This window comes from Athene cunicularia (genome assembly GCF_003259725.1).
Source record: "Athene cunicularia isolate RWA chromosome 3 unlocalized genomic scaffold, athCun1 chr3_part1, whole genome shotgun sequence".
NCBI lineage: Eukaryota > Metazoa > Chordata > Aves > Strigiformes > Strigidae > Athene > Athene cunicularia.
The window spans coordinates 120,068,864-120,091,914 of record NW_020799097.1 but is presented as its reverse complement, the minus strand read 5'-3'; the positions used below and the strand labels follow the sequence as shown (position 1 = coordinate 120,091,914).

Genomic DNA, 23,051 nt, shown 5'->3' with positions numbered 1-23,051 from the left:
GGTAAAAAGTAGACCTAACTCTAAACTCAAACGCAACACGCTTCTGCTCTAATAATATATTCTGCAAAGAGAAAGGACCCATGTAAAACACCGTCCAGTCAGTGCCAGATACCAAGAAAGACATTTAAAACTCTTACTTTTTATGATGAAAACACAGTTCTTTACTATATAAGGTTTTTTTCCTATGATAATGTGAAGGTACATAATTTTACTGATATAATTGTGTAGTCTTAACTCTGAGGTGGACACTAAGCAGAAAGCTGCATTCATGTAAAAGTTCTACCTGTGCCTCTAGGAAAAAAAATAATCTGTATTTGCTTCAAATCTAGTGCCACAAAAATGGTTGTGCTTGGGCAAAATTGAGCATTCAGTCTGAAGGAAAAAAAAAAATATATCAACAGGTCCTCTTTAAATGAGAAATGAATAATAGTGTGTGTAATCATTAACAGAAATCAAGGATAAATTGCCTTCGCCTGCTACATTTAGCAATGGCATCAAAGGCTCATGAATGCAAACAGTGAGGAACATATGTTCTCTTTTGCAGTGGGGGAAAAAGAATGTATGCAAGAGACAAATGCATGAAATGCAGAAACAAAGTTATGACATCTCATGCCACTGGTATCGTGTGGACAAACCAATAAAGCAAAACCACAGAGAGGTGTGACTGAGCTGGGTGTCAGCCAGGGGTCCTTCTGCATGGGCCTCGGATTAGTGCCATGTTCCTTACACAGCATTCACGTGTGGAACGATACATGGGGCGTGTGAAAGACAGCATTATGTTTTTAAAGATACAAACCCAGAACATGGCCAAACATGACGCACGGCTTTTCAAGAAAGTTTGTTTAAATGATGAAAACTCCACCACTTCATGCGTGCACAGAGACTAACAGATTATCCAGAGGACTAACTGGACAGTCATGAAGAGTGCACAGAGTGGGAAAAACACCTTCTAGAGATGGCAAGTTAAAGTAATAAGCTATACTGGAGCTATCAGGATCTTGCACGTTCTCAGCATCGCCACAGTCACAGTGGAGTCCTTCCTGTGCAGAGTGATGGATGACTACAAGTAAGCCGTGCAGAAGGGATGCTGTTACAAGTGCTGTCACGAGGATCTTTGTTGCTGAGCCTAAACTGCAGGAACTCAGGACATTAGCTCTCGAACTGCCTCGTTCAAATCGGAGTGTGCCAGCTGAAAAAGCAGCCATCACACATCTGTAAAAAACCCACTTCTCCCTGTGGGCCGCTCTGAACTGGCCTCCCATGCAAGCAGAGGGCTAAATGAGCTGACAAAGCCAATTCAGCAGAAATCCAAAAGCAAAACATTTTCCTTATTTTTAAAAAACAGAAGTCGATGGAGGTGTCCATCCATTGGCCCCTCTGACTCTGGAACCCGTGCATGCTTCATTTTTAATACTGTTTACTTCAGGTAGCTGACAGCACCAGCGGTAATCATTGCTACTGTCTGACTACAGGCAGCTTTGCAGGATCAGGGTCTATGCTAGTCATGCCCCCCAGGCAAGGATCTTTTTTGTAGCAAGAATTTAAAATAAAAGAAAACGATCAGGGAAATAGAATCATTTGAAAGTTTTAGAAGAAAAATGTAGAGGACACATCACAATTGAAAATATTTTAACCATTCTTATTTAATAAAGGCAAGATGACTCAAACAGACAGAATCAAAAGGCAGAAGACTGCAAATTTATACATAAATAAAAAGGGGAGAGTAACCAGTTGTACACTTGGATATAAACTTGAAGTAAGGCAGTTAAACAGCTACATGTTCAATTTTGCTAATGCTATTGTCAGATTATTTCTTTTCAAGGAAACATAACAAAGTATTAACACCCATTTAACAAAAAAAAAAAATAAATAAAATCCTGTGTAACTGAATGACTGTAAGGATTTTTCTGTAAAAATATCAGAAACATCCCACTACTTGAAGAGCATACATTTTTAAAAGTCGTATTAGGCAATGAAAAGAATATGTCCTTTTCCCTTCAGCAGGCCTATTTATATGCCTAAAATTAAACACATGCCTAATAATTAAGCATGATTAGATTCCAATTACTTCGTTTGTGCTTCTTTAGAGCTTCTTTCATTTCATTCTAGCTGCATCAAAACGTGAAAACCAGAGATGTGAATGGCTGAGATTGACTGCCATCAGTTTCAGACACATTTCAGCCCACCCTGAAAAATGTAAGCTTCCTGTCATACGCTGTCAGTAAAACTCATGTCTCCCAAACAAAGGTTCTCAGAACAGAGCTTACATGGCACCTTTAGATTTTACATTTTGTTTGACATCTACCATTTGTGAGAAATGGCATTTTATAACCACTTTCAATCCTGTCTGTCCCCATTACCACCACCCTCACCAAACATAATTGCTTTTACTATAAATATCTGACAGTGCTAGTGAAAAGTAATAGAGAGTAAGATTTAGAAAGCTCTTTTTGACTGCCTAATAGATTTATTATATAAGTGCAAATCTTCTAGTGTTAGTGTTAAGCAGTTTCTCTTCTACCAGAAAAAAAAAAAAAGGAAGGAAGAAGTCATCTTTCACAAATGGATAGCATAGTCCGACAAAAACAATACTTAAAGCACATTTGAAAAGTTAGCCTATTATCAGGCAGTACACTACATATCTGCAATTTTCATCTCAGAGATTCAATATTAATGTCCTTTTTATCAGTGACTTCTCTGAACATATCCTAAGTTTGGTCAGTACAATACATTTAGTAAGCAAGAAAAAAAGGAATCGGGTTTGCCCAGGGAAATCCCATTATTTTCTGACTTAAATACTCATTAAAGTAGGAAATAACTGATATGACACAGTTTTATCAACTGCTATGGAAAACGACCCTCGATGAATGTTCAGTTTACTGAGGGGATCTTAAAAGTGTTCAAGAGCTGCCAATAATAACAGAGCAGCAAGCCTTGACAGCAGAAAAGCAAATCAATTGATCTCAAACGACATACACAGAAATCAATCTTGTATTAAAAAAGAAGCTTGAGCAAATCAATCAGGTGTTCACTTTAAAAGATAAACATTCCAATGCAGTTATAAATTACAGGTATAATTCAGATTATATGTGTTATTCAGAGCACCAAAGAGTTTCCAAATTAAAATTGCAGGAATGTTTCCCTACAGAAATCATTCTGGTCACATTAAAAGAGGACATGAGGATCTAAGCAATTCTTTGCACTTCTCTTACCACTCAAGTAATTCTGTAAACTGAGAGAGCAAATTGAGGTAAGAGCTATTGTGAAGACACAACCTTAAATACCAAAACCAGAAGATTTTTCTGAAAGTGTTCTTTGTGGAGAAAAAGGCCTGGGTTTCAGACTGGCTGTTCACAAACAGCCAACACTTGCTCCTTTGTGCTTTTGCAAAATTTTACCTATGTAAAATGTATTTTGCTAAACTCAGTGAAGAACAGAATCTCAGTCAGAAGGTCACACGTTATCCCCAGGACCTTGGGAAATTATGAAGTTCTAAAGCAGCACTAGGACTGATGCATATCTAGTGATTTCTCACATGATTACACAAAAAATGTAAGGAGGAGGAAATGCGATTTCACAATCATTGTTGAAGTTCAGGAATAGATTATGGCAATCACAGCCTATGGAAAAACCACCCTGCCAGCAGTACCCCTTAGTGGAAGTGATCCCCCGCAGGCTACCCCTTCATAGCCCAGACCTCGTTCCCTGCCCCACACAGCATCCTCCAATAAACTCGTATGTTCTCAGATCACCCAGAACGGTGAGTTACAAGAGGAACAGCCTGAACGTGATGGCAACTTGCCTCTGAAGCACATGGGACAGCTTGTACCTCTCAGAGATGCCATTTCCTAACATGAAGAAGTAATTAATCTAAGTTGACTTCCATCATGGAGCAAACAGTTTGCCAACAGTTACCACATAAAATTATGTTAGAAATTATACATGTTCACTACACTGGAGATGTGCCTAAGGCATTAACTGAAAATGGTATTTTCAGCAGGGATGTGTACATGGGCATGCGCACTGGAGTAAGAAAAGCTGTGACAGTCATGGATTGCGCAACACTTTCCACAAACAGAATCTTCTGTTGAGAACTTTCCCTCTGCTGGACTAAAGTTTTCCATGTTTGGCGTTGGAAAAAAGCAGAACTGCTCTAAATTGTTTGGGAATGAAAGAACTGCCTTCACCTCAAATCCATCACGGGGGAGAGAAAGTCTGATTTCATTGTATTTGATCTCTTTCAAAATTTACTTCAACACATAGTACTTTCTCCATTTTCACCTTTAATTTTTGATTCTTCCATTCAGAAAATATTAAGGCAAGATTTACACAAATGGCTAAACATATCTCAGCAGAGGGAAGCTCTGACATGCTTTCAATCAGTTGGAACATCTAGGGATGGAGGGCTCACCAGCTGAGCCTCACAAAGCAAGGACCAGTAAGGAAAGACTGGCAGGGCATAAGCACAAAGCTTATGCCCTGCTTTCTGTATTCTGGAACCTGGAAAGGTACCGAAAAGCTGTAGTAGGCCTAAATCTATACAGTATGTAGATCTGTTAAGGAAGAATAGAAAAGCAGCACTGGCAAAACTCAGTCATCCGTATGTAAAGATCAGGGCAAAGAGTCTAAAGCATTATTAGTTAAATTCAGTGTGATGGATGAAATTCATACAGGGAACCAACTCCTGCCCCATATATCATTTAAGTTGTTATTTCCTGAGGTACTGCATAAACCTTATGAAAGCATTTTAAGCAGGGTGATTTCGCAGTGAACCATTTCCAGAAGACCTGTGAGATATGAAGATCTACTGAGTTGTTTACATTCGTTATGTTCAAAAGGAGGCTTTTTCCAGAAAGACTCATGACATAAGGTAGATAAGCCACGAGCAAAGGAAGGTACCAGTCACATACACAGAATAAAGTTTCCCTTTACAATCTGACATTATCTACCTAGGCTGAAATATTATCTGTGTTTTCTTCTAAACATTAGGAAAACAAAACAAAAGCCCAAGCATACACATTAAATTGCTATCAAGAGGAAAATCCATATTATGCAGGTGACAGGTTCCTCTAACAAGGCATTTAAAATAGCAAAATATGGGAAATATTACTGCCTGCCTTCAAATACCCACAGAAAAGGTTAAGGAATACAAAAGGCAAAAGAGGAAGAAATATTAGCACACAACAGCATAAGCTAAGAGTGCAAAGTATGTTAATTAGCGTATTGTAATGAATTCTGACAGCTTCACATAATGCCTTTTCATCATCATACTGTTTCAATTATGCATTCTCCACTTCCCCCATTAAAACCAGCTTCACTATTATTTTTCACCTGCTGCTTCAGTATTAGGTTTAAGCACTTACGTCTTTCAAGAAAATAATTTTATTTTCCAGAAGTTAATCACTGATTCCCTCGGTAAACACCAGGGAAAAAAATTCCTCTGCTCCATGAAAGCATAAAAGGAAAAGAAAGGGAAAGGTTATAATGCGGTATGCTTTGTTATCTCCAATACACCATGATCCTCCATGCTTCACAAAGGCCTTGGCTAGAAGCCAGTCATGCAGCTCAGAGTTGGAGCACATTGGTACGGAAACCTTAAAGCTGGCCTAACTTTCCTCAAATGCTGAAAGAATGATGAAGCAGTCCATTTTTCTTAACCAGCTATTAAACATGGGGAAAAGCATTAAGAGAAATGTCTGGAAGTCTGAACTGCTAACAATATAAGTTAAAAGATAAAGTTCGCTATTTCATTACTAATGACCTGCTGGGGAAATATGTACCTTCCAATTAATTTTTTTTTTTTTAACCTTGCACCTTGAAGAATCACAAATGAGATCCAAAATGAATGCATAATGGGTCTAAATCCTTTCCAATATTTAAAATACTAGATTACTTCATCATTCCCATTGGAACAGGGCATAACAAAGACTGGAAGACTACCTTGCTCCTCTCCTTGAAAGGCCAAGCAGTAGACCAAGATGTCAAACACAAAGGATCCATACTGCAGGGCAGAGTGTGAACACATGAAAGGAGCACAACTCCATGGCAGATCCCTACAGCCACTCGCCAAAGCAGGCTCTGACAACAGACCTGAGACATAGGGAATGGGTCTCCTCCTACACACGCCTCTGAGATCACTCTGGGGAGAGGCAGCAGCGGGAGGACAACGATTGCCTCTGGGAAACCATCTTTCCCATCCCAAACTCCACGGGACACACCCTATCTCCAGTCATGGTATGGGTGGAAGAATTTTTTCCATGCACTCATAGACTGCTCTGTTCCAACAAGTTTGGTACATTCTTCTTCCATCCACTCCTGAACGGTGCCAAGAACCTGTAAAGCAAGTTGTGATTTTTAGCAGTGCTCTAGAGGTACCCAGAGCCTTACAGGACTTGGTGCTCAGAAAACCACCACAAGCAGAGAAGTGTTACACAGGGCAATTGATCTTGACCATTTAATGATAGTTTACTGTAGTAAGCTTCAACATATACACATTTTCAACCACTTCTGCACTTATTTAATGAATTTACAACTTAGTAAGAAAATTCTTGACACAGAGCCACAAGAAAGAAACTCCTCCTTGAAATTTTCAGGCAGCAACTCATCACCCAATTATTCCTCTTTCTTTTACATCCCGCTGAATTTTAACACTGAAAATGGCATGGAACTAAGAGGCAACTTTTTGGCCTAAACTCTGTATTTGGTCAAAGTTCTTGATTCTTCTTGTCTGCCCCCTCCTTCCCCCACAACATGATGCTTTAAGCCCTTAATTAAAAGTTTGTATGGCTAGAGTGACACTCCCAGGCAATGAAAATGTATACTTGGAGGTTTGACAGCAATATTTTCCATCAAGCAATGCACCACATTAAGTAGCAGCAACCGTTTTTTAAGGCATCTGGATGCTTGTAGCAATTATGGATTGCTGGACTGAATTTTCAACCCCAGTCACCTTTTAAGCAAGAGTCTTCAGGCTTCACAGTGCTTGCTTCCCCCCCCCCCAAAGGAATTATTTAGTGACCAGATTTGCCCCTGTGCTTAGTACCCACACACTCATTCTGCAATCTCTCTGAAAAGGTGTCTAGTAAGATCTTAAATCAGCACTGGAGTGCTTAGAATTAGTATGTAGTAACAGATTTAGGCAATAAAATTTTAAGCTACTAAAGCTTATTATTTTCATCCTTAAAATCTATTCATGTAAGTGCAGCTACCTTCTGATTCAGAGCAGAAGATTTGAGATTTAAATGTAGGTTCACTTGAAGTGAATTTAACACACAAAAAGTGACAGGAGTAGGAATATGGCTCTTTTGTGAATTGAAAAAGAAATGAAAGAATAGAAGCAGCAAACAAATTACAAGACCTGTCAACCTTGTTAGATATTGTGTTGAGAGAAGTAGGGATGAATGGGGACTTCCCACTTCTATGCCTATCACAAACAAATGAAAATACATGCATAGTTTTGAAGTTACTTAGGAAGTGACAGACAAGTCTTGGGAAGGCAAGTTTGCTTCCTTCGCTGAGAAAATAACATATCTCAGTAGCACTACTTTCTTTCAAATTCCTCAGGACAGTGATTCACATAGGGCAATTTTAATTTGACTGTTTACTCTATGTTGACAATCTGAATTGGTAACTTCCCATATTCTACTGTAGGAAGCAGTCTTCAACGTGGCAGCTCAAGCTGTAAAGAATTAATACCGTCAAAATTATAGATCTCTTAACAAACTGCCTTTCTTCCCAGCTATTCCAGCCTTAATTGCAGCATTCCAACTTTGTGTTTGTTTAGTCCAAAAGGAGGGCATTTCATTCCAGAATGTTACTCTTTCCATTATTTTGGAATTACGCACATGTCTACGTAAACTCAGAAAAAATTGGGGGGGAAAAAAAATTTAAAAAATTAAATTTTGGAAAATTATTTGAACGGCAGAAATTGCTATTCTCCAGAAAGATCTGTGCTCATTTATGTACTTGAAAAATTCCTTAAGATTTCTCTTATTTGAAGAACACAACCATATGCTATACGAATATACAGAAACACAGTGCTATCCACAATATCAAAATAGATTTATGCAGACTGCATATTTAACACTACAATAACCATCTTAACATGAAGGGCACAAGCCAGAGAAGGACAATCAATCTCTGCTTGCATAACGAAGGATTGTGTCACTGCCACAACCTAACCAATTGCTTTTAAATGTCACAAGAAAATCTGCAAACTCCATGAAGCTCCCAAAAACGCTTTCCAAGCAAAAATTTTCCATCACCACTTTGTTCAGGTTGCTGAAATGACAACTTTAACTAAGGGCGAACTGAAATTTCTTGGTCTTAGCAGTCTCAAACAAGCACCATTTCTCTCAAGCAAGACACTATTTCTTGTTTTTAAATTGTTCCACTCCTTTCTCTAAGTTGAAAAAGTACACCCTACTATTTGCTCACTTTCGTCAAGCAATCTGAAAAATATAGGGATGTAAAATTAAAGCTCTAACAAAACTGACATAAGCTTCAAAAATCATTCCACATCATTTGAAGATTCATGCTTCACTAAGTTTTACTGTTCTCCAGTTTAGTTAATCTTCTGATATGTAAAGGTCATTGTTCCATGTATTTTGAAGGTTTATACTTATGCAGGAATGTAGGAATGGCTGTGTAGGTATCTCGAAAATCAATCCCATTAGGGTAGAAAAAAGAATAGATGCCAAAACTCCTCTCTTACAAAGATAAAATGTAAATACTCCACAGAAAGTGAAAAGAGCTCCTCAGGGAATTGTTAGGAACTGGGCAAAAGAGCAATACAAACGTTTCGTTAGTCAAGTAGAAACTTGAAGAAAGAGAACTGGGAGTGCTTGTGAGAGGAGAGCGGCAGTGCCAGCATGCTGCAGTAAGAGAGAAAGCCCATGTCTAGTTCACTGACCTTGCATGCTGATGTAATGTCAATAAAAGAAGAGGAAACAGATAAAAATCTGTACATATGAAGTGTATCCCATTTATTCCTTAAAGGATTTAGTAAATTCCACAAGTCTTCAGAAACATAAAGATAAGCCAGCTACTCATGACGGGCAAAGTGCTGCCAGTTTTCAAGCTGAATTCACTGAGTTTAGCAAGGACTTCAGGGGGGAAACAGTGTCTAATACCATCTCTCACTGCTCTTAAAAAAACCCAGCTACCTAAATTCGACCCATAATTTAACCTTCTTCCCTTCAGAAGATTATTCTCAAGAAAACATTTCAAAATGAAAAAAGAAAACCAATTTACTCGTCTCTTTCTCAGCTTGTTAGTTAAGATTGAATCCTTCATACATTACAATTACGTTCTGAATGCATTAAGTATGACTGATATTCAGGAAAAAAAAACAGCAGGATGTATCAATGATCCACCTCAATTTCTTTTGCTTTTAAAAAAAATTTTAAGATCATTTAATAAAATACAAAAATATTAAGTGTTCAGCTGGAAGAGGAAAATAGAATGATAAATATATCACAGTCTCTTTAATCCAAATATTTTCTTTAAAATAAATTCCACTTTCAAGCTTCAATTACAATCTCATTTGCACAGAATTGCCAATTCTGATTAGCCCAAATGAACTCCCTAAACATGAAGGTGAAATCTCCCAGACAGTGATATAGCAGGAGATTAGAACACCTGCAGACATCCACTGTGCCACAAGAGACTTTCTTTTTACTAGGAATTACCCTCAAATGAATACCTTCAAACATAAATGTACAAAAGAAAGGATCTCACAATCCTTGGTTACGCAGAAACCTCGCATATTAAAGACTGAAGAAATGCATGCTGTTTCAGACTAAAAGCTAAGAAACAAAGAAGTCTCTCTAGCTTTCAAAAACAATGATCACTTTAAAAGGGAGAAAAGCATGATTTTTACCAGAGTTTCAAGACACTTTTAATCCGATAGCTAGTCATGAGTGATGCAACAGTAGGCAAAGTAAAGAAATATTTGTGCAGCCTATTGTTTATGAAGACCCAAAACACAACCATCTGAAACACTGTGTTTTTTTTTTTTTTTTTTTTTTTAAAAAAAAAAAAAACAAAAAACAAACAAACAAAAAAAACAAAAAACAAAAAACAAAAACAACAAAACCCACACCTGATAATTTTATAGATAATATGCATATTATGAGACTGATTGCAGATGGAAAGTCATGTCATGACAGTAAGTAACAAATGCCTTAATAAAGGAGGGTTTTCACACCAGCAAATTGTCACATGCCATCTATTCCCATTGATTATGGCATTCGGTCAAGTATTCACAAGTTAAAACACTGTGTGTTTAATCATAGAGCCTGGCCTGTTATAAACCATTATGTCTTAAGACTTCATTTGAACAGAAGGCAGGCTTAGACTAGTTCTTGCAACTTTGAGAAATTGCAATCAACCATTTCTCAACATCTGATAGGAAAGAAGGAGAAGGAATGCATTTTAAAATGTCTATGGTTTGATCAGTGATACACAATGATGTTTCAACAGTTGTGACTGTTAAAGATGAAGGGGTATTCCCTGTACATATAGAAAAGAGTATTGCACAGATCATACCTCATGCAGTAAAAAGAAATGTCAACAATCTTTTTAATACATATATTAAAACAAGGTACATAACCAAGATGAAAAAATATTTTTAGTTACGGAATTTGTACTGTGAATTAACTATGGCCTGAATTAACATATTGGTTTAGATGAGAAAATAGTATTTCCAGATCAACTGGAAATGCTTGAGCCTAACTACACAGACGCCTGATGAAAGAGGACCGGTTTGCTTCTGAGGTGACAGCATTTCCATCTCCCTGCAGCTCAAGTTCAGATGCTTCTCTTACGTTTAGTAGGAATGAACTCTAAACCTTAATGCAAACTAGTCTGACTTTAATGAAATCCAGGATTTACACGCTTTTTTTGTACTAAGAGAAGGAAGAAATAGAGGTAAACCCTAAAATCAAAGCATCAAAAAAGAGTTCGCATCAAACAGAAGCAAGCTGGACAATGACTGGAGAAGGAAAGACAGCTGAGAAAGGGTGAAAGACCGTTGGGAAAACACTAAACTGATCAAGGATGCTCTGCCAGTCTATGAAAAGACACAATAACAACATGGAGAGATCACCACTAAAAGTGACTGCCCAAGAAAGTGGTAGAAATTGGGGGGAAAGTTTGATGAAGCAGAAAATTTCAGGGGCAGGGGAGGGATATTATACTTGCCAGGCACAGCATTTATAGAAGAGATACTGTATTAAATCTGTTAATTGTACGCCTGCCATTTTATCAATTTGGAGGCTAAAGGTGCAAGATATATTCAACGCTGGGCTTGGAGCCAAATCACAGCTTCTGCTGTTGAACATCCAGCTACTGTAAGCCAATAGGGGTGCTTTTATTTTTTAAAACACTGGTAGGTAAATACATTGTTTTGCAAACATCAACAGCACATCTCCCTCACAACTTCTCCAATAAAACACACAATAACTGAAATGAGCATTAGCACTGGTTTGTATTCAGAATAGCCTGGAGCTAATAGTTAAATGCAAGGCCCGGTATCAAAGAAACACATTGAATTCCTCTGTCATAGTCTGGCAGATATGTTTGGCTGGCTGGATAATATGGAGAAGTGAGGAAAGTGTGGGAGGAGAACAAACCTATATCGCACATGGGGCCAAAAATGGCACCACCAAGAGGTGATCACCATTTATTTCAGAGCAGGGCTCAGTGTGATTGGCCCTGTCCAAAGCTTTCCCAGTTTTAAAGCCACTGAATTCACCTCCTAAAAGACTTGGCAGATTAGGAAACAGTTCATTCACTTTACATCAATATCTCAGGTCGCTCACACTGGCAGGCTGTTGGAAAAATACAAGACAGGGATTACTACACCTGCATCTAATGTGAATCATCATTTATTTAATAAAATAGGATTCTTACGAGGAACTAGATTAGCTAATGAATTACAGAGCCATTTGCCTACACAATTCTGCTTCAAATCCAACACTTAAGAGCAGTGACTGAAAATTATTACCAACTGATGCTGGTTCAATGCATTACTTGAAATGCACCGATACCCTCAGTTTGTTTGTGGTGGGTAAGTTACTCCGAAACAAAAGTTGAACTAAATCATAGAATATTTTTAAAGCACAGAATATTCCAAAACCTGAAAAAATTATGTTCCTCTCCTATTAAAAGATAGTAATCTTAAGTCAGACTTGGAAACTTTCTCTTTCCCATTGCTGTCATGCTGACTTACCTGTCTAATGTGAGTTACACACCAGGGTTTTTTTATTTTTTATTTTTAAAACAGGCACCTAAAGTCTGCATTCCTGCAGGTACAAGCACAGCTCCAAGCTGTCTGGGAAAGGAGAGCAACAGCAGTGGAAGGAGCTCTGCAGCTACGGTTTCTTCATAGACCACAGGAACGCAAGACACACCAAACAGCATCACAACATGTGAAAAAGGCCAAAGTCCCCCAAGCTCTTTGGTATATGAGATGAGGACTTGTCCCACCATAGAGGATTTCCTTTCAGAACATGCTGTGTCTGCCATACAGGCGATTTACTCATTTTTGCAGCCCTGATTTCATATTCATAGTCATTGGGCCCCTAAAATACTGTTGCTAAAAAATACTCCAATAAAGACTAAAATTTCTCTTTCATTCTCAGCCTTACCCCTCTATGTATGATCACAAGAGATTCTCTGACCCATGTGCTAACTACTTTTGTTGATAAAACCATAAAGCTAAATAAAACATTCTCTAAAATGCAACAACAAAAAGGCAGGGAAAAAATAAGATGAACTCTTACTGTGTTTTTAGAGATCCTGATGTCTCACAAATTACATTAGCGTGATAAAAAGTATCTGGGGAACTTACATAGTTGCATATTTACGATTTTAAAAAAGATGAAAATCCCAGATACCGCAGTTGTATAATTAAAATTCCATAAAGAAAGAGAACTCGTGGAACTGTAGCTGCAATAGGACTTTCAAGTACCTGTAAAATTCACAGATCTCTGATGCTTTGACGTGGATCTTCTCTGCCTCTTCTCTGATGACTCTGAATTCCCCATGGGGGAAAACCAGTATATACATTTTCTTTACTACTACCCCAATTATTCCCATGCTAACATAGTGGCATTCCAGTTGATCAAACATAATTTAAATTTTTCTTTCACATCTCAGTCTGGGATGTCAGGCAGGTCCCTTCCCTTGCCAAAAGCAGCAAATCCAAGAAAGGCCAAAGCGGTGGCTGTGCCATACAAGAGCTAATTTAACTCAGGAGCATGAGCTAGCAAGGAAGGTAAGAACAATACTGGAAGCATTTTAACCATAATCACTGCAAAAATTTTAACTGAAACAAGATTTTTTGTTGTTGTTTGCGGGGGGTTTTTTTTGTCTCGTTTCATTTCTCTTTTGTAATCTTCCGGGGAATATCTGTCTTGACTAAAACTAATTTTTATGTCAAATGCAGTCTCCATTTATACAGTCCCTAAGCAAGATAGGTAATAGATGTTCTTTAACAAAAAATCACAACAAGAGGGGAGTTTTTATGCCCTTCAAAAACCATGCAATAAGGAGGGCTCCTGGCAGTGAGGGGGAGATCGTTTTATTCTTAAATTGTGGCCAATTGTTCAAAGCCAAGACTCAATTTTTGAAGTTGTCTTTCATTGCCAAATGTAAGATTCTCACTTAAAATTACTTGTTTTGCATCTTTGTTTATGCTGAAGTCTCTAAACTGAAAGAAATCCAACAATATCCATGGCTCCCAAGTCAATTTTGTGTTAACTTCACTTTCAGCTTCTCATGAATAGGGCTGTATTACAACAAATTAATTTTAAATGAACAGTCTTCCCTGGAAACATTTCTGCTCCATTTTGGAAAAAAAAAAAAAAAAAAAAAGTAGTTTTAAACAAGATTATACCCCTGACAGGATTACACCTGACACAAATGCAATCTTTTACTTGAATGAATTGTGATTTTCAAAACTGCAGGCTTTCAGAGTGTATTATATGACATTATTTTGCTATCCATGACACCTCTCAAAGTCTCAATGCTTTTTTCCTCTCTCTGCTTCCCATATAACATGTGCAGAGGTTCCCCAGTTTTACTGGAGAATTAAAAATGAATAATGAGTCTGTTAAAAAAAAAAGCTTCAACAAGAAACTGTTTCCTCCTTTGTGTTCATGGGTACTTTAAACAGTCTACAGTCTTGATGACCTGCTGTTTAAAGCCCATGCAGGCTACGAGATATTAAACAATATTCTTACTGTATTTTATTTTCTCCAAGCAGACCCACATGTTTTCACTCTAAATGCAAACACTGTATAAAATTATACTGAAAACATAGTAAGAAAGTTGCAAGAAAATAAATGTGATCCAGACAGACATACATATAATTAGATACCAAAGGGGTTATTTTTAGTGTTGCAAAGCATTTCTCATTTATGCATTTATTTGTTTGTGATCCTGGAAAAGCCTTGGAAAGCTACCAACTACTTTTATTGAAAACTAAATAGAAAGCATACTTAGAAGTGTGCAGTGATGTATCAAACGTGTTCTTTTTTGCCACGTTGAAACATGAAAATGGTTGACATTTTTCTGTCCATCTTTCTGATACATCCCTAGAAAATACAAGAATTTAGACCACTGTGTCTGAGGTTAAAGGGTATTCAGTATAACTCACTTTCCCAAGGAGCCAGAAGAGAGATTTGTAGTGTGACAAATAGCTAAGAAAGAGTATGTAAGAAGATGTAATTCCAAGTTGGTGACAGTTGTTTAATTAACACTTTATTCTGGCTTCATACTGCATAAATTATATTATACAACTTATACACCCTACGAAACAGCATGTGGGCAGAAACACGTATAAAAAAGTTTACACTGAAAGTACTGTACCTTGCATTAATACACTTCTCTCCTAAACCTGGGCCTAGAACTATTATCAGTCTCTTGGTGTACTGCTGCGTTTTCTTTGTTACTTTTAGTTCTTGTTACTACTCAAAGTCATCCAGAAAGGTGTAGAGCCCAGATCAGTGACTGCTGTACCCTTTAAGTGATGCATTTCGGAGTTCCTCTGTATTCCCAACAGTGAAACTTCAACCCTAATCCAGCAAACTAAGAGCCCTGTGCAGCAGCCACTAAAAACTAACCACATTTCTTCTCTGAGTATTCTGAAAATGGCCAAAAATCAGTGATATCCAGAACCTATTTTTTTCTTATCAGCTAATTAACCTAAAACATACAGCTATCTTTCCAGAAGAGAATAAGTGGTAGAACATTTGCAAGCCACCCAACGGTGTAAATAATCTGCTGACTAGCATGCACAGAGAAAATATAAACACACATATAGATAAATAGATGTATAGCTGCATATACATAGTAATGTATCCTCTCCGTCCCTTGATTTTTCTTTCTTTTTTTGTTAAAAGGCACAAGATCACTGATGATAACTCAAGAATCTTCATAAACGTCATCAAAAACTCACAAATACCAAAAAAGGAAAGAATCTGAGAAGTTTAAGAAAAAATGAAAAAAACCCCAAAAACTAATGTATCTCTATAACTTATACGAAATATTTCAAACGAAAGTAAAAAACAAAACCAAAAAAAATCTGAGTGTGAAGACAATGTTAAGTAAAGTGGCAAGGTGTGAGAAATTTAAAAATACAGAGAACTAGTTGCTCATAAATTTCTAGTGCTGCACAACAGCAATGATGAAAATTGATGTAATTTTTATCCCCATAGTTGAAGGCAAAACATCATAGATAATGGTATCTTTACACCAGTAGTGAAACAGCATCTTCAGCATGTAAAATAATTTTTTTTTTTTTTTGCTATCTGGTTAATCAGTATTTAAATTCTTTCCTACAGCAATTCAAATATTATTTACATCCTACAGTCTCACACCTGATGCCTTCTTCCTGAAAATAAATGTTTTGAATGTTTGACCTCACTTTTCACCAAAAACACGTTTTGGTCTGTGCACTCAGTTTATGTGGAACAGCCTCAAGATTTCTCTGCTCAGTGAAACAAAGTTCTTTTTAAAACCATTTTACAAAAACCTTCCCACCTCATCCACTTTAGACTGCTCTAAAGAAATTAGATTACAAGTAAAGAACTCCTCTTGAAACAGTCCCACTTTTAATCTGTAAGATTCTTTCAAAATGTATTTAGAAAAAATAAAAATAAAATCAGCAGCTTCAAAACTCAAGTAAACAGAGAGGTTCATGGGTGAGTGAAGGATAATTTAAAAAAACCCAACAGCACCTTTCATATCCGTATTCCTCCTTTTGCTTTATTTCAAAATAATAGAACGAAAATAACTATGACCTTATTTATTACTTATGATCTGATTATTTCCACTTGCAAATAATAACATATTTCTGGCTGAGGAATATGCAGATTCAGCACAAAAGGAAATCCTATACTTCACTTGCAAGAAAGAAAATTAGGCTGTACTGCTTTTAAAACATTCCAGCGACAATAATATAATTATTATTAATCTGAAGAAATGATATGAAGTTAATGACCTCTGAGAGGCTACAATTTTAAACCTTTTTCCTACCCTAGGGAGATGGAGGATCAGCAGTTAGTGTTCCAATTCAAGCCCCAAGCCTGTGCCAACATATTTTATAAGCTAAATCCAGGTTTGGGAGACAGGCTGCATATTTTTCAGAGACTAAACCAGCATAAATCACAAAGTGCCAACACACTATGAGGTTAATGTTGTGTTTTACTACAGTAAGCAATTTCTATCACCGTTTAAAATGAGACAAGCAAAATTCAGGCAGACAAAATCTCATGCATCAAAGATTAATTTTTCAGGTACTGAGTGTAGGCTTTGGCTACTGAGGGAATGTATTAGAGTGGGAGCAGCAGCAATGGCTGCAGTTAAAGGAGCATAAACGTCTCCATTATAACCCCTTCTCCTGTCAGCTGACTGTAGCGATCAGAGTTCTGTTTATTTTTCTCCTATGCATTATACTTTTTTATTATTTTTATTATTTGAGTAAAAAGGACCAACTATATCCAAATATGGAGGAAATATAATAGCCTTAAGGGGCACAACACCCTGTTCCAGTGCCAACATGCCTGAGGAACGACTATACGCCACCAGTGTGGAAAGATGTGTTCCAGTCAGAATTATTTTTCACTGAATTAGGAGCCATTTTCAATAGCACCTTACACATAAATTAAGCATTAGGAAAGCGTTTACACCTTGTAACTTAGTGTTTCATCACGGGGGTATCCCGAGGGTGACTCCCCCCCAACATGCTGAATGCTGGCGCCAGGCAACTGCAGTTCATCAAACAGCGCAGGCTGCCATCACCACCACACCACATTGCAAAGTCCCTTCTTTAACTGCTTTCAGTAACACAAAGAATTAGACCTTTGCAGAAACTGTAGATGTCCAGAATTACAGAAATAAGGCCAGGGCAAGTTTCTATCACCCCAAATTACACTGCATGAACACACAGGTTATAAGCCAGTGGTGGACCCAATCACTGAGCAAACAGTTCAGTCCACCCATTAATTTTGTCTGTGCCCACTCCTGTCCTGCAGTTCAGTGTTCAATGACCAGATTGTTCACAAGTGATGCCCAGAAGTGGAAGATTTAGAGTTAGCAGTGAGGATCAATAGTAAAACATTTCGTTTAGCCACAACACATACATTTATTAACCATCTGATCTGAAATGAGGGTTTCCAGCAGTACATGCCACAAGTTAAGCATGGCATGACACTACACAGAGCACTGACAAACGTGCACTCTGGTCCATTCACAAATTAAATTTTAAAGAATCTATCCATTAAAAAAATGTATATGAGCTAGGCTCGAATCCAAGGACAAAAACCATATACTCCCGTGATGGAAGATACTTGCTGATTCATAACCACACACTTCAACCGGTAGCTACAGCATTTGTCCCTTTTCTATGCGAACTGATGACAGGCCCTGAGCAGACTTGGAAGAGAAGAAGATGTTTAAACTTGTTTAGTTGAAGTTGATAAATGCATTCCCCATCGTTCCCTGCGAGTCCTAACTTCTCCCTTTGTGTGTATGTGGGAGGGGGTGTACAGAGGGTAGAGACAAGCCATAAAGCTTTACAATATACGGTAAAACCCTCTCTAAAATCTAAGCAGGTTTTAGGATGAAAGAAGTAATCAGTAATATTTCCCTTCCAACACATTTACAGCACATGCAATGCATGCTATTGTTAATGGGGAATATAGCAGGTCATTAAGATGACTAGAGCCAATTAGACCAAATTAAAACACAATGAAGACATCACTGCGCTTATTTTCAAAACGGTCATAAAATACATAGTGAGCTTATAAAAAAAACCTTTGAAACCTAGACACAACTTGGAAGAAAAACACACAAATACGTAGTAAGTGGCTTTGTTAACCATAAAAAAGCCTTTCCCAAAAGAAATCTAAACAACAAAAATATCACATAAGAACAAGTGGTCTTGGACATTTGATTAATATTAATTTGCTTTGCTTCATTTTAAATTTAGTTTTAAATATTTAAGCAATGATAAAGATTTAAGAAATACAAAAAAGGGTTAGCAAACAGCTGCTGCAGCTCAGCGCTGTTTCAGGAAATACCTATCTGGAGTTTTTTCCAGCTTTATCTATTTTTCAGGTAGGTGTCACGCAGTTCAGGCACGATGCTGACAATAATGTGATGCTACTCAGCTAAGACAAAGAGTGTAAAGACGTCCCTCCTGGAAAACTACCGTAAGATTTATGAAGCTTCAATTATATTAATGATTGTGTCACCCTATACTTATCAGCAGCCTTTTTCAACTGAAATGTCATCAAACTTCGGTCCAGTTATGCATCTGGTGGCACACCTCTTTCACTTAAATATTTAAAAGTAAATATGGGAGAAGATCAAGGACCTTGACAAACTGGGAGTTAGTAGTCAAGTCTTCTCCAAGCAATCTTCTCCTGTCCACATACTGCTCACTTTTAATGCCTTCCTTTTCAACTCCCAGACTTATTTTCCAATTCCCAGACTTACCTCTTCCCCCAAAAATAGGGAGGTAACAAACTGAACAATCATGCAAAGATATTTTATGCACATCAGAACCACACGGAAAAAAGTATCTCCCTGGTTCTCACGTACTGGAAATTTAGAATAATTTGAAAAAAGTTTACATATCATTATATCAACCAAGGTTCTAGAAGCATGTAAACCAACAAAATTCTTTGTGGAATCCTGTAAATTCAGGTAATACACTTGAATATTATGCCCTGTTTTTCCACCTGATCATTTTATGAGTACTGGAGTACAGTTTTAGAGTTCTGTTTCTGAATAATCAACCTTTTAATTACAGCTCTGTAAGCGATCTCCAAGAAAATAGAGAGAGATTTAAAACCACCACCCTTTACAGCTTTACTTTAAAATAATATACTCCAAATATTCATCTTTTAAATACAGAAAATCATGTCTATATAACAGAAGAGTACTTTTTAATCTCTACTTTTTAATCTTCACTTTTAAATCTGATTAAACAAATTTAAAGGCTGATTCCTCCTACTGCGTTTAATACTAGCACTCCTCCTAACTACTTATTTCACAGCAGGAACTGTCTTTGAGAGCACATTCACATTATTAGTCCAGATTGATCTACACAATGACTTTGGACCAGAAGACTACGCTATATATGATATTTCCTGAAGGACACTGCTTGAAGTACTAAAAATATCAAGCAAACAGAAAAATTTATTCTACGTATTATAGCTTTATTAACATCATAAAACAATGTATTAGAAACTGCCTAGCACTTTCAGCAAGGTACCTCCAGTGAAAGTCCACCTTTCAGATTTAATTTACCGATGGTTGGCTCTATCCCATATTAGAGGCTGTAAGGTTTTATTTTCCTAGGTTTGGGGGTTTTATTATCAAACATTTTTCAGAAAAAGAAAGAAGTTATTAGGAGACATATTAACAACAGGAAAAAGTTAGTTTGGGGGTCCTTTCCTGCCAAGGTCGGGGTACCACTTACCTATGTCAGATGTTGTCACCATGTCTTCCATCGGTTTTAAGCCCATTAAATACCTTGCAGAACGGGACTGTATTTTCTAATGTGTTCTGACAAGGTCTTTTTTTATAGTGAACCTCTGCAAGCAGATAACAAGCCACGAGGCTGTTATGGACCCTTGTTTCAAGCCATAAACACAATTTACATTCAGACCATTTTCTGCCAGTAGAGCCAACTGAGACTATTAATCAAATGAGAAAGAAAACAAGCATTTGTAGAGCTTTAAACAGATACTGTTCATCTGTTATTTAAAGCACGACGGTATCGGAGTACTGCTCAATGTTTGAAGACCGGTTGTACAATATTTAGAATGAACTTTTCTTTAGAAGGAACAACATTATGAAGTACAGAAGTTAAGTAATTGATGATCAGTCTGGGAGAGCATTAAAGGCAAATAGAGAAAAAAGCACTGCCTTTTTCAGCCCTCCAAAGAACTATGAAAACTTGGGTGCCTGCAGAGGTGTTTGCTGAAAAACAACAATAGATGACATCAACCAAATTATGAATTCAGCAAGTAACTCGGTTGGCATTTGGGGGGGCTTTGTGTAGGCTTTTGCAGCACAGAAGGCAGATGGTGATTACACTGACTTCTGTAAAACTGTACTGAATGTTACATTAACTGGTAATTAGAAAACTCAATTTGATTTCACTTCTATTTTCATACAGACTATTTTTTGGTGTTCAAAAATATGTATCTTGAAAGTTCATAAAGCAACATCTCTAGGCTATAGACATGTTAATCTTGGACTGTTCACACTATTAGGATAAAAAGATGTGGGAAAAAAAAAGGACTATTTGGTGTATTCTCTCCCTGAACATTTACTGTTACTTGTGTATTTCACAAACTGATCTCTGACTCATATGCAACAAGAACAAATCACAGAAAGCTAGCCTATACCCTAAATTTTTGCATTTTTCAGTTAGACATTATTTTTCAATTTTTCCTGTGTGAAGAAATTATTTATCAGACCTGTTCTTATTTAACCTAAGTAAATACAGTGAAGCATTCAATAAAAATACAATAGATCATAAAGAAGATTGCCAAAGTGTTTTTTATTTACCAAGTACCAGCTTCCTAACAAATCACACCTCCCCTTCAAACATCCAATTTAATTCCAACTTCCTCCAAGTTGTCTACAAGGCAGAGCAATACGCTGCCATGATCTGAGCCCTCAGCTTAAGCCCAAGCCCTGCATCATACAGAACACATACAGGCTGCTCCATCCCAAAACAGCTTTGCTGATTTCAGCAAACTGCTTCCAAGAAAAGCATTTCAGGATCAAGAACTAGAGATGGGAAAATCCCAGGGGTAGGCAAAATGACTGTAACATTTTACAATTCTGTTAAATATCAAAAAAACCCACCCAATTCATCACGCTAGGTAATAACATTTCACATTTACTATCATTATTCATCCAACTACAGTCATGAGAAGAGCAGAGACAACAAAATAATCACTGCACTACTCAAACTGTTAATGGATTATTGTGGTTCGTCTCCTATACACAAATAGGTAAGTGAAAAGCAAACTCATTGAAAGCTGGCAGTTATCCAATCACTTATAACCTTCAACAAATTGCTGACACACAAAATTACATCACAGCGCATCTGGATGGGGAAGTTCAGACTTCCTGTCATGTTGCTCCTCTCATCACGAAAATCAAATGTAAAATAGTTTCCACAGTTAAACTGTCATACCATTATGAAAAAGCGACACGGAGTGACAAAAGATATCCAGTGGCTCTATAGCTCTTTAAAATATGAAAAGAAAGCTTGATTTTTTGATCACTTCCAGATGAATGGTCTGAAAGGTACAATAACTTAATGAGCCTACAACCAAAAGCTTCTAAATGGAAAAGTAAAAGAAAACAACAGCTGGAGAACACAAATAAGTTCTAAGGAAAAAAAAAAATCAAGAAATCAAGAGTACCAAGATGAGGGGTCATGGTTTTAAACTGCAAGAGGGTAGATTTAGATTAGATATTGGGAATAAACCTCTACTGTGAGGGTGGTGAGGCCCTGGCACAGGTTGCCCAGAGAAGCTGTGGCTGCCCCCTCCCTGGCAGGGTTCAAGGCCAGGCTGGACGGGGCTTTGGGCAACCTGGGGCGGTGGAAGGTGTCCCTGCCCATGGCAGGGGGGTTGGAACTGGGTGATCTTCAAGGTCCCTTCCAAGCCAAACCATACTGTGATTCTATGATCTAATTCTCAGCCTCTGCAAGCAAACTGTACATCTCCCTCCCTGTGCCTGTTTGTCAGTTAATGTATCCTTCCCCCCTCTCATGCTGATGCATGATCAACTACAAATAGACATGTCTTTAATGCAATTTCAGTTTCTAAGAATATTGATTAAGCAGAATATTGACTTTTCTCTATGTCTGGTTACAGGTTTTATTTCCAACTGCAAGTGATAATGGGTTTTCTCCTTCTTTTGTTTATTATTCTTTTATTCTTACATAAAGAACAAACCAAAATATTTTCCTATAGTCTTCAAACAGGATTCCATTCTACAAACTTAGCTTAAGCAAGATTCATTAAATTGCTACAAAATTTAAAGGAAGGCCACACCTCAGGCATGACCCTTTCTCTTTCTAACACGGTTCAGTGCTTGTTGTATTGATACCTTGGATTTAATATCTCTCATTAAAGTACACAGGAGGAATGATGCACCTATGGATGAGCAGCTTTTCCGTACCTCCTGTGATTTTATTTTTTTTTTTTAAGGGGAAGGATTAAACATCAAAAATCTCCAGCAGAGTAAATTACAATGTGTTACATAATAATCCTACCCATTTTGTGGGAACCTGGTGAAGATTTTGGTCATATACAAATCCAACATAATGACCACATTGACTCTTCCCCAACAATTTCCCTGCCCTACAGTCAAGTTAACCTTTCATAAACGATCATTAACACATGCAAAACTATATATAAAAAATAGCAAAGTTTTCTCATGTATAGCAATCATCACTGTCAAGGAAATAATTGGCAGCTCTCATCATCATCATCATAGAAGGTGCCAAC

General features: G+C 37.3%; 1 protein-coding gene across 5 annotated transcripts in view; it reads right to left on the bottom strand.

Annotated features, from left to right (window-relative positions):
- MACROD2 (MACRO domain containing 2) overlaps positions 1 to 23,051 on the bottom strand; it is an 887,639-nt gene that overhangs the window by 596,659 nt on the left and 267,929 nt on the right. The window lies entirely within an intron of this gene.